Raw genomic sequence first — 11,940 nt, 5'->3', positions numbered from 1 at the left:
AAAAAAGAAAAACTGGTATAAAAACAGCAAAGCCTCCTTTCCGATTCTCTAACAATTTCGCTCGTCCACCGCTCTAAACCGATGCTTTATTTATCGACCTCATATAGACGAAACGTTAAGTTGGACTTGGCGAAATTTGAATTCAGAATGTAAGAATCCAGATAAATTCTGCAAAGCATTATATATACAACATGAAACCGAAAAATTTGTTGCTGACCCTACGATCCACCGAATCGTGAGACTCACAGTTTTCAAGATTAGCATATAGCTTTTAGATGCCAGCAGTGCAAGCGCTTTTTTACATTGTACATTGTTGAAATTCATAGTTTACGTTTTTCAAAATCTTTATTCACTTTATCTTTCTTACTTTTGTAAAAAGGACTCATTATCAACAGAAACCTAAATATTTTATTACTGCATAAGTAGATGGATGCTACAAAGTGAAAGTCATAAATTGAGCTGACTATTAGTTTCACTAAACGTTATATCAATCGTAAACCATTTAATACATTTATATTTAGCAAATTGTTTAAATAAGATAGTTAGGAGTGTTATGTTTACTCGTTATTGATGGTGAGTTCTAAGAGTGCAAAATTTGAGGTTATAGAAAATCTCCCAGCCTTTCAACGAATGCTAAATTAATTACAGTGTAATGCCTTGAATTCATGATAAATTACTTACTCTTCAAAGTATCAAATCCTGATACTACAAAACATTTTAAACATCTTTCTCACCTTTCTGCTACTGCTACTTAGCAGATTATCATTTGAAGGTGATTAGCGTCTTTTACATGCCTATGATCAATCTTGAAGTATTCTTATTATTCCTACCTCGTAGGAAGTTATCATTTCAAGTGATTAGTTTCTTTGACATATCTATGATTCATTGCAATGTTTCAAATAACAAAGAATAAATCATAGTATTAAACGAAAGTTCTCTGTCATTAATCTCAGCAGTGAATAATCTTAAAAGAAATTACATGCATCGTAATTTATCTCATTTGACTCTTTCTTGTCAATGCATCTCTACTAAGGAGATTACTCGAACCATTAAATTAAACATATCTGTGCAATGATTTCCAAATTAGAAAATTTCCTCTTTCCTTATTTTTATTTATCAGGTAACCATAAGATGTTAGGGGCTAAGCAGTGTGTACATACTTACAAACGCACATACATGCACACACACACACACAGGTATATATATTATATACGAACATACACGCGCACATATCACATCGAGGTAAGCAAGTACTTTCAGACCCGGAATGTTGCAGGAAGATATATGAGCAAAATATTGGTTTTAAAAAAAGAAAAACAATTATGTACACACACACACACACACACACACACACACACACACACACACACACACACACACACACACACACACACATACATATGTGTATGTGTGTGTTTCTGTGTGTATGTCTGTATTATATTAGATAAGCCATGAGTCATACGAGGTGGGTTCATCTAGTAAAAAATGTTGGTACCTTTTATTTCTTATTAATAAATTCAGACTAATTGCCAAAAAATATCAACTTAAAACTTATGAATATACTCTTGAAGCCAGGCGTCATGTACTGAACACCTGTCTTCGAGAAAATAATATATCTACCTATTTATCATCCACTTTAGAGAAAGTATTTGAGTTGATAAATGTTCTCCCTTGGTATCCCTTGTGGATGGAGTTTTATACAGATGAGTAATTTACAAAGACTCTTACTCTGAGACGGAAGGAAGGAATGGCTATAATTTCAAATAAATGCTTACCAGGTAGTAATGTAAAAACGGGGCACGGATTATGGTTGAAGAACAGGAACATTTTCTCTCGTGGGGATTTCCATCTACTAAATTTCACTCATGCGCTTTTGCTGAACTCTAGAATATGGGAGAAAAATATATTTCAAGATGCCACGATGTGGTTCGAGCCCGAAACCATAGTCCTCCGAAGTGAATTTAAATATACAACCGTATAATAGTAATTTCAAATTTTGGCACAAGACCAGTAATTTGGGGACTAAGTCGATTACATTGTTTCCCCAGTACGCAACTGGTACTTATTTTATCGACCCAGAACAGATGAAAGGCAAAGTCGACTTCAGCGGAACTAGAACTAAGAATATAAAAACAGACAAAATGGCACTAATCATTTTGTCCGGCGTACTAACTATTCAGCTAGCCCACCGTCTTCATAAGTCATATAATAATATATACATCTGTATCTGTCTGTCTGTCTGTCTGTCTGTCTGTCTGTCTATCTATCTATCTATCTATCTATCTATCTATCTATCTACGTACATGTACACATATTATATATACATATCCACTGACTGCGGCCATACTGGAGCATCGTCTTGAAGGATTTTTGTCGAACAAGTCGACCCAAGGACTTATTTTTTAAAGCCTAGTACTTATTCTATCTGTCACTTTTGCTGAAGCGTTAAGTTACGGATACATAAACATAACAACACCGGTTGTCTAGTGGTAATGGGGGTGGGCAGATACAGATACAGCCCCAAAGACACTCACACAAACAAAGATACATACATACACACATATATTACGGGTTTATTTCCAGTTTCCGTCTAACAAATCCACTCATAAGGTTTTGGCTTTGGCTGGCCCGAGGCTATAGTAGAAGACACTTGCCCAAGGTGCCACGCAGTGATACTGAACGCGATTCCTTGTGATTGAGAAGCAAGCTTCTTTCCACATAGCCACACCCGCGCCTCTAATCAGCCATGCTTGCACCTTAACACAGCAACACCTGCGCCTCCACACAGTCATAGGAATACTGGTAGAATATTCCCATCAAAACATCTGTCAAATGTAAACATAGCACGCCGGATATTGTTATTTGGGACAGAGGGGCAAAGGTATGTACCATCATAGAGGTCAGCTGCCCTGCAGATATAATATATATCTTTGAAAATCAAAGAAAAAGAAGATATCTATGGACAACTGCTTCGAAACCTCCAGCTTCTATATCATGCCATTAATAATTGGAGCACTAGATTTTGTTCGTAAATGCCTAAAGGAGAATCTGGATGAACTGGGATTTTCAGAAAGATAAATCGACCGGCTAATTCGTACAAGTCCAATCTGTGAGTGGAAGATTAAAAATATACAAACCTTTCCTCAAGTTCCAAATGTGAATTTGTCTGTGTCAACTACATCCCAAAGATGGAGCCCTGTATCTTTGTTGGAACCCAGCTCCCTCCTCTGTGGAGAATTTGTAACAATTAAAAAATAGAAGAGACACATACATACATACATAATTACATACATACATACGTAAGTATGTATGTATGTACAAACTCATTATATATGAGTGTATAAATCAGAAGGCGTCAATAGTACCTGAAAGTGCAATAACATCCAAGATCGTTGCTTAAGCTGCTGCGCAGAGAGAACGAACTTTAATTCTTTTTTGACACGATTGACGGTGAACTTCCTTCACTAACAGCCAAATATGAATATTATAGATCTATTTTCATTTTTATGTGAACATCTCATTGGGTATATATATATATATATATATATAGATATGTAAGTATATACATATACACATATATAGACACACTTATATATATATATATATATATATATATGTATGTATGCATGTATGTATGTATATATATATATATATATATATATATATATATATATATATATATATATATATATATATATATATGCATACACATAAGCACACCTAATCTAATACACACGAAGTATAACATAGATGTTCTTTGAGGATCAAATATAGTTGCCATCTAACCCCAAAGGTAATGTTTCCGGTGTGGGCTGCCAAGAATAACTAGTATAATTATTTTCCTATCTTGGTAATGCCTCTAGTAGGCTCTTGTTATCTTAAGGAATACTGAAGAATATCGAAATAGCTGAAGATAAGATCGTGGAAGATGAGAAATTTCTAATGAGGTTGGACAGTTCTTTGGAGATTTATAGCTTTTAAAGGTTATTATACACACACACATATTCACACACGCAAATATGTACCCAAACGCATATGAGTACATGCTTACACACGCGCAGATAGATAGATATTTATATATTCAAGGGTATTCATAAATTTACTCACTCATCTATCTTAATGTGCAAGGAGGGAGGGCGGGAATAAAGAACGAAAGAAAGAACAAAGAAAGGATAGAAAGGTTGGGGACTAGGAGAGAAAAGCAAGGGAGTATAAAAGTAGTGGGACATGTCAACGGATGTAAATTTATTGAGTAGGAATGATTTCAGATTTGGGTATCATGGTTCCCAGGTTCGAACACCAAGGCGTGCAGGAATTTCATAATATATACATATATGTAATTTGCACTATGTATCTAATACGTTTAAGATAAGTATGAAAGATGGCTTAACTACATATCCTTTTAACAATATTTTATATTCTGTTTTGTTTTACACTTGCACACACACACACACACACACACACACACACACACACACACACACACACACACACACACACACACACACACACACACACACACACACACACACACACATATATATATATATATATAAATATACGCATGTATATAAGTATATACAATATGATATGAATTATATAAACACACACACACACACACACACACACACACACACACACACACACAGGTACACACACATACTCTTTTGAAGTTAATTCCCACTTCGGCTCCAAGAGTTATACAAATGCCGGTACTTGATGTCACTGCGCAGTCTCAAAATTACAGTCCACTTCAGTTAAAGTGAGGACCGGGTACTGCAAAAGCTTAGAGTTTAAGGTCCCCAAGTCTTCAATTCTCTACCAAATATATAAAATAAAATAAACAAAATGAAAAGCAATTGGCCAGTCTCCTATGCTCGATACCAGACAAACCGTCGTCTCGGAAAGAAGTACAGACGATTACAGCAATGTCGAACTCCCTCGTACTCCAAATAAGCCAACAACCAGGAAAAAAGCACATGCTGGGGTGGTGATATGAAATCCAATCACTCGGAAGAAACAAACTGCAGATAACAGCTGAGGAAAGGGCACATACATACATACATACATACATACATATTTATGTATTAATTGTCTGTTTGGATAAACTTGGATTTTCACAAAAAGAAACCATCCCACTGTCTCGCACATTAGAAATACAATCTCGGTCAGCTGGCAGAAACGTTAGCACGCCAGGCGAAATGCTTAGCGGTATTTCGTCTGCCGTTACGTTCTGAGCTCAAATTCCGCCGAGGTCGACTTTGCCTTTCATCCTTTCGGGGTCGATAAATTAAGTACCAGTTACGCACTGGGGTCGATGTAATCAACTTAATCCCTTTGTCTGTCCTTGTTTGTCCTCTCTATGTTTAGCCCCTTGTGGGCAATAAAGAAATAAGAAATACAATCTCTAAGTGAGACAGTAAAACTATGCAAGAATTTTCTCAGGTTTGAAATGTGACATTGTTTTCGTTATCTACATTCCAATGATAGAGCATTGTCTGTTTGTTAGAAACCGGCTCCTTCTTCAAAGGAAGAATTTAAGTTATTAAACACAGAAGAGAAACATACATACATACATACATACATACATAGACAGCCTAAGTGTTAGTCTAGATAAGCTTTGATTTAAAAAGAAATAAACTGATTCGCACATTACTAATATAATCTATAAGTGGAATAGTAAGACTATGCAAGTGTTTTCTCAGGTTTAAAATATGACAATGTTTTCGTTACCTACCTTCCAACGATGGAGCTTTGTATGAAAGGAAGAATTTGAACGATTAAAAACAGAAGCTACATACATGTTGGATCTTTGGTGCCTGCAAAGCTTCGCTTCAGGTATTTATAATTGCTCTTTCCTGGGACTTGAAATATGTATACATGTTTTTTGCATAAAAAACATTTGTAGAAGGAATAGGAAATACTTGCAACGCTTGTAATATTAATCTCATTTTTATTAAATTTATGCTAAGTTACGGGTATGTAAGCAAAGAAACACCAGTTGTCAAGAAGCAGTGAGGGACAAACAAAACCATACACACACGCACACACACACGCACACACACACGCACACAAACACGCACACATACATACACACACACACACACACACACACACACGCGCGCACACATATATATACGGCGGTCATTTTTCAGTTTCCATCGACCACATCCACGTACATGGTATTGGTCAGCCCGAGGCTACGGAAGAAGACGTTTGCCAAAGGTACCACGCAGTGGGACTGATCCCGGATCCATGAGGTTGGTGACTAAGAACTGACGAATAAACATCAATGGATAAATCAACGGTAATTAAATGCTCATTTAGACTCTGGCGTGTTATTACATTGCAGTAAACCGACTTTCATGTATATACATAATCGGTTAAAACGATCTTTAAGTGCAACATATTTAACATTAAAGCGGAAAATTAATAATTTCATATATAATTTATACTTTAACTTTGTTCAAGTGATATTTCTTTAAGTTAAACACCTTCAAATATATAACTACCAGTTTGTGATTTATAATTAAATTAAATCAATTTAAATTACATTAAATTAAAGCGGTGATTGCACAAATTACCAAGAATATTATTTTACATATGTGTATATTTACAGATACACTTATGCGTGTGCGTATACATATACACACGCACACACATCCACGTGCACAAGCACACGCGCGCGCACAGAGAGAGAGAGAGAGAGAGAGAGAGAGAGAGAGAGAGAGAGAGAGAGTGAGATACACACACACAAACTCACACACATGCTTGTATATATGTTAAAACATACACACGTATTTATGTTCGTACATAATGCACATGCAGGTCAGTTCATATTCATATCTGTATAGATACATGCTTGTTTTAATATTTCATAATGATCTGACAGATCTTTGGAATAAGGTAACAACTGTTCTAGTTTTAGCCTCATTTATATTAATAAACATAATATTTTCTAATGAAATAACTCTGTAATTCTTTTCTACTCTAGGCACAAGGCCCAACATTTTTGGGGAGGGGGCCAGTCGATTAGATCGACCCCAGTACACAACTGGTACTTAATTTATCGACCGCTAAAGAATGAAAGGAAAAGTCGACCTCGGAGGAATTTGAACTCAGAACGTAAAAACAGACGAAGCATTTCGTCGCCTTAATGAAATAACTCTGCAATTCACAGATATTGAGAAGTCATTATGGAAATCTGCCCAGTGCATTCTCATTAGAGAACGTGAGTATGATAAATGGTAAAAAAAAAAAAGATGTGTCTTCAAGGTCGGTCTCGGTGGTGATATATAGTAGATATAATGTTCGTTGAAGCTTGCTGTCCCAGTAGTAGTGTTGAATTAGTATAGACTTTAATCAGGGCGATGAGATGTCAGAAACGTTAGCACTCTGGGCATAATGCTTAGCGGTATTTCGTTCGTCATTATGTTCAGAGCTTAAATTTCGCAGAGGTCGACTTTGCTTTTCATCCTATCGGGGTCGATAGAATAATTACCAGTTAAGCACGGGGACTGAAATAATCGACTCACCTCTCCTCCGAAATTACTGGCCTTTTGCCAAAACGTGAAACCAATATATACTTTAATCGATTTTCTGGCAAAAATGGTCCCACAAACCAAAAATACCTACTTGCGTAACAATCGAAAACCTATTTCAGTTCAAGCGAAAATACAGATCGGATTATATATTTATGCATGACTGACTTAACTGTTGTATTTTCAAAGTTCTCAACTTTATCAAACATTTTAATACAATTCCAAACAGTTTCTGTAGGCTTTGAACACACCCTTTGATTTTACTTATTTCCAAATATTGAACGAAATGGCTAAATATTTTCATTTGCTTGCTTCACTTAATATTTATGTCAACTAGAAAGGCGGCGAGCTGGCAGAATCGTTTGCACGCTGAGCAAAATGCTTTGCGTCTGTCTATATGTTTTGAGTTCAATACCGCCAAGACGAATTTGCTGGCCTTGTGCCATAATTTGAAACAAAAATTTATTATCTAACGAGATAACGTTTATGGGCAGCACCTAAATAAATATTTTCATAGCTTAGCAGGCAACTCGGCATATAAAAGAGTTAACTCATAAATATATTTTTCAAAACGCCATCCATCTTTCTTTTCGTTATGGTATAATTTTCATTCAACTCCGGTGTTCTTATAGTTGAACTGATTTTTCTAGCGCCCTTTGACCGTAATTGTATAACTTACTTTAGGATATATTATCAGTAATAGGATCTCTTGCTCTGAAGAAAGACTAAATCACCTTTGGATTGACAGCTAACTACAATCATATGGTTAACTCATGCTAAAAGGCGTAAACATGAATATGCTCCCGTAAATACTCACAAACACAGTAGTAATGATATACTTACACAACATACATTCTCATTTCTTGGCTAAATAAGATTTGTTAGATGCTGCTATTAACCGACACAAAATATATAACTACTGGGAAAATATACAGTAGAAAACTGAGGTAAAAAATTCAAAAGTCGTAAGAAAAATCAAGTATTTATTTTCAAGCAGACAGTGGATATAGTTTTTCTTTAGAACATGACATATATTATTAAGATATGTAAGCAATATTGTGTGATTCCACAATTGGTCGCTTAAAGGGAGCATTTGCAGGAGGGAGGTCGTAAGGGTGATCACCGAAATAGAAAAAAAAAACAAAACAAAACAAAAAAAACACGTATAGCTGATGATTAATTACACATGTCAAGACAAAATTTATCTTTCCTAGCTGTTACCTTTTGGAAATAATTTATGTTACTTGAGACATTCCAGAAAATTTAAATTGAAATTGTTTTGGTGATATAATATATATATATATATATATATGTTGTTGTACTTGGGGATGGTCATATTGCCAGTTTAGCCAATAAAAACACACGCACTGTATATTTGGTGTTAATTTTTTTTTTTTTTTTTTTTTTTCAGCTTTATATTACATTAATCTTAATCTTAATCTTATTTCGGCCAGAGTTCTTTCGTCACACTTCTGTGACCTCATCAGTGGTCCTTTGTTTCCTTCTTTCCTATGTGTGTCTCACCTTGCTAACTATCAGCCATTTTGTATTTTGTATTCCTATTGTATGTGTCTACGCATGCGTGTCCTTCAATGTGTCTGTGTCTTTTGTAAGTGCATGTGTGTATGGGGAGTGTCTGTATCACCTATATTCTCTGTTAATACGTGTTCATTTGTATTAGTTTTTATTTATTTATATGTTCATGTGTGTGTGTGTGTGTTTTTTTTTTTTGTTTTTTTGTTTAATGTGTTACAGAATTAAAGAGACATATACAACATTTCGTCCACCGCATGCAGTTCTCGGGTTACAGCCATAAAGAAAGGATCAGGGTTTACAAAGGAGCTATGAAGAAGTTTGAAACAATCAAACGCAACGATAGGAATGGGATTTGCCCACTCTATAGGAGCAAATCATGGAACACCATAGAAAGAACTAAGAAGAAAATAGGGAAGGCAAGCTCATGGTACAATAGCCACAAGTACCAAAGCGTCATGTTCGTCGACACCACCCCTAGAGGCGAACTGGCGTACCGCTTTAGAAGGGCCCTAGACAAACTTAAGCTAAGAATTAAGGTTGTTGAAAGGCCAGGCAACCCTATCAAATCCCTTATCAGTAGAACATACCCTTTCAGTAGAACCCCCTGCACTGATAGGAACTGTATCGTATGTAGATTTAGCCCACAAACGAACTGCAAAACCAGAAATGTGGTCTATAGTATAAGATGTACAGAGGGACGATGCAGAAATAAGACAACGACATATGTAGGCGAAACAGCAAGGAGTATAGGGGAGCGGGCAAACGAACATTGGAGGGAACTTAAGGAAGGGAAGAACTCATCAGTTCTGTACCAGCACGCTGAGCAAGAACATAGAGGCTCAATCAACAACATAGAAATTAAAATCTTATCTACACATAGCAGTGATGCAGCACTTAGACAAATTACTGAAGCTACACACATAATAGAAGGGAAACCTAGCCTGAATAGGAAACTAGAATGGAACACTAACATACGCCACTAACAAACCACAGCATGTGACAACATGTTACCCATAAACCAATAATAGGAACAAAGTATAATACAATACATAGATAAACAAATGGAATTAAATACTAAGTACTACATACGTTAACAAAATTTAATTAAACACATTAAAAAAAAACAAAAAAAAAACACACACACACACACATGAACATATAAATAAATAAAAACTAATACAAATGAACACGTATTAACAGAGAATATAGGTGATACAGACACTCCCCATACACACATGCACTTACAAAAGACACAGACACATTGATGGACACGCTTGCGTAGACACATACAATAGGAATACAAAATACAAAATGGCTGATAGTTAGCAAGGTGAGACACACATAGGAAAGAAGGAAACAAAGGACCACTGATGAGGTCACAGAAGTGTGACGAAAGAACTCTGGCCGAAATAAGATTAAGATTAAGATTAATGTAATATAAAGCTGAAAAAAAAAAAAAAAAAAAATTAACACCAAATATACAGTGCGTGTGTTTTTATTGGCTAAACTGGCAATATGACCATCCCCAAGTACAACAACATCTGTTTCAACACACGATTTCACATAAAAAATCTTGCAAAACAAATATGTATATATATATATATAATCATAAATATACAGGGATTAGCAATTGAGTTGCTTCTCCAACATACTGAAAATTCAGAAATAGCAGTCAAAGAACTACTGATTCCAAACTACAAATTGTTCTCTAAAGTGGATGGCGATATTTATGGCACACATAGAACAAAAAACCGGAGGGAAAAGCGTAAACAAACCAAGCCTTTAGTTAATTGGATACGAATCGTTTCATGGTTAAGTGAATGGAAATTTCACTATTCCAATCTTCAGCCCAAATATTCTGATAAATTTGAAAGTGTCTCTAAAAAAATTCACGGTAATTTTTGGCCATGCGACACCAAAAATCAACGCCCTTATTCTTGTATATTTTATATTTGATATCTCTAAGTTAGATGGTTAAACCGTAAATCCTTCCACACGGGACTTTTTCATACGGGACTATTTGTGACGCACATGGAATAGATTTCTTTGAGGTGAGGTGTCTGAACTCGCTAGCCGATGAATTCGTAAGTGCCTTTCTTATCGTTGATTTTTGGTGTCGCATGGCCAAAAATTACCGTGAATTTTTTTAGAGACACTTTCAAATTTATCAGAATATTTGGGCTGAAGATTGGAATAGTGAAATTTCCATTCACTTAACCATGAAACGATTCGTATCCAATTAACTAAAGGCTTGGTTTGTTTACGCTTTTCCCTCCGGTTTTTTGTTCTATGTGTGCCATAAATATCGCCATCCACTTTAGAGAAAAATTTGTAGTTTGGAATCAGTAGTTCTTTGACTGCTATTTCTGAATTTTCAGTATGTTGGAGAAGCAACTCAATTGCTAATCCCTGTATATTTATGATGATAAATAGTTCTACCGATAAAGGTTTTTTTCATACTGAACTACTTGGCAAAATTGTTAATTATTAATTCTATTATTAATTGACGATTCTCTGCCCTTATTCTTGTATATTTTATATTTGATATCTCTAAGTTAGATGGTTAAACCGTAAATCCTTCCACACGGGACTTTTTCATACGGGACTATTTGTGACGCACATGGAATAGATTTCTTTGAGGTGAGGTGTCTGAACTCGCTAGCCGATGAATTCGTAAGTGCCTTTCTTATCGTTGATTTTTGGTGTCGCATGGCCAAAAATTACCGTGAATTTTTTTTAGAGAAACTTTCAAATTTATCAGAATATTTGGGCTGAAGATTGGAATAGTGAAATTTCCATTCACTTAACCATGAAACGATTCGTATCCAATTAACTAAAGGCTTGGTTTGTTTACGCTTTTCCC

This window comes from Octopus bimaculoides, chromosome 1, assembly GCF_046866305.1.
Source record: "Octopus bimaculoides isolate indiv1 chromosome 1, ASM4686630v1, whole genome shotgun sequence".
Lineage (NCBI taxonomy): Eukaryota > Metazoa > Mollusca > Cephalopoda > Octopoda > Octopodidae > Octopus > Octopus bimaculoides.
This window is presented reverse-complemented; position numbering follows the sequence as displayed.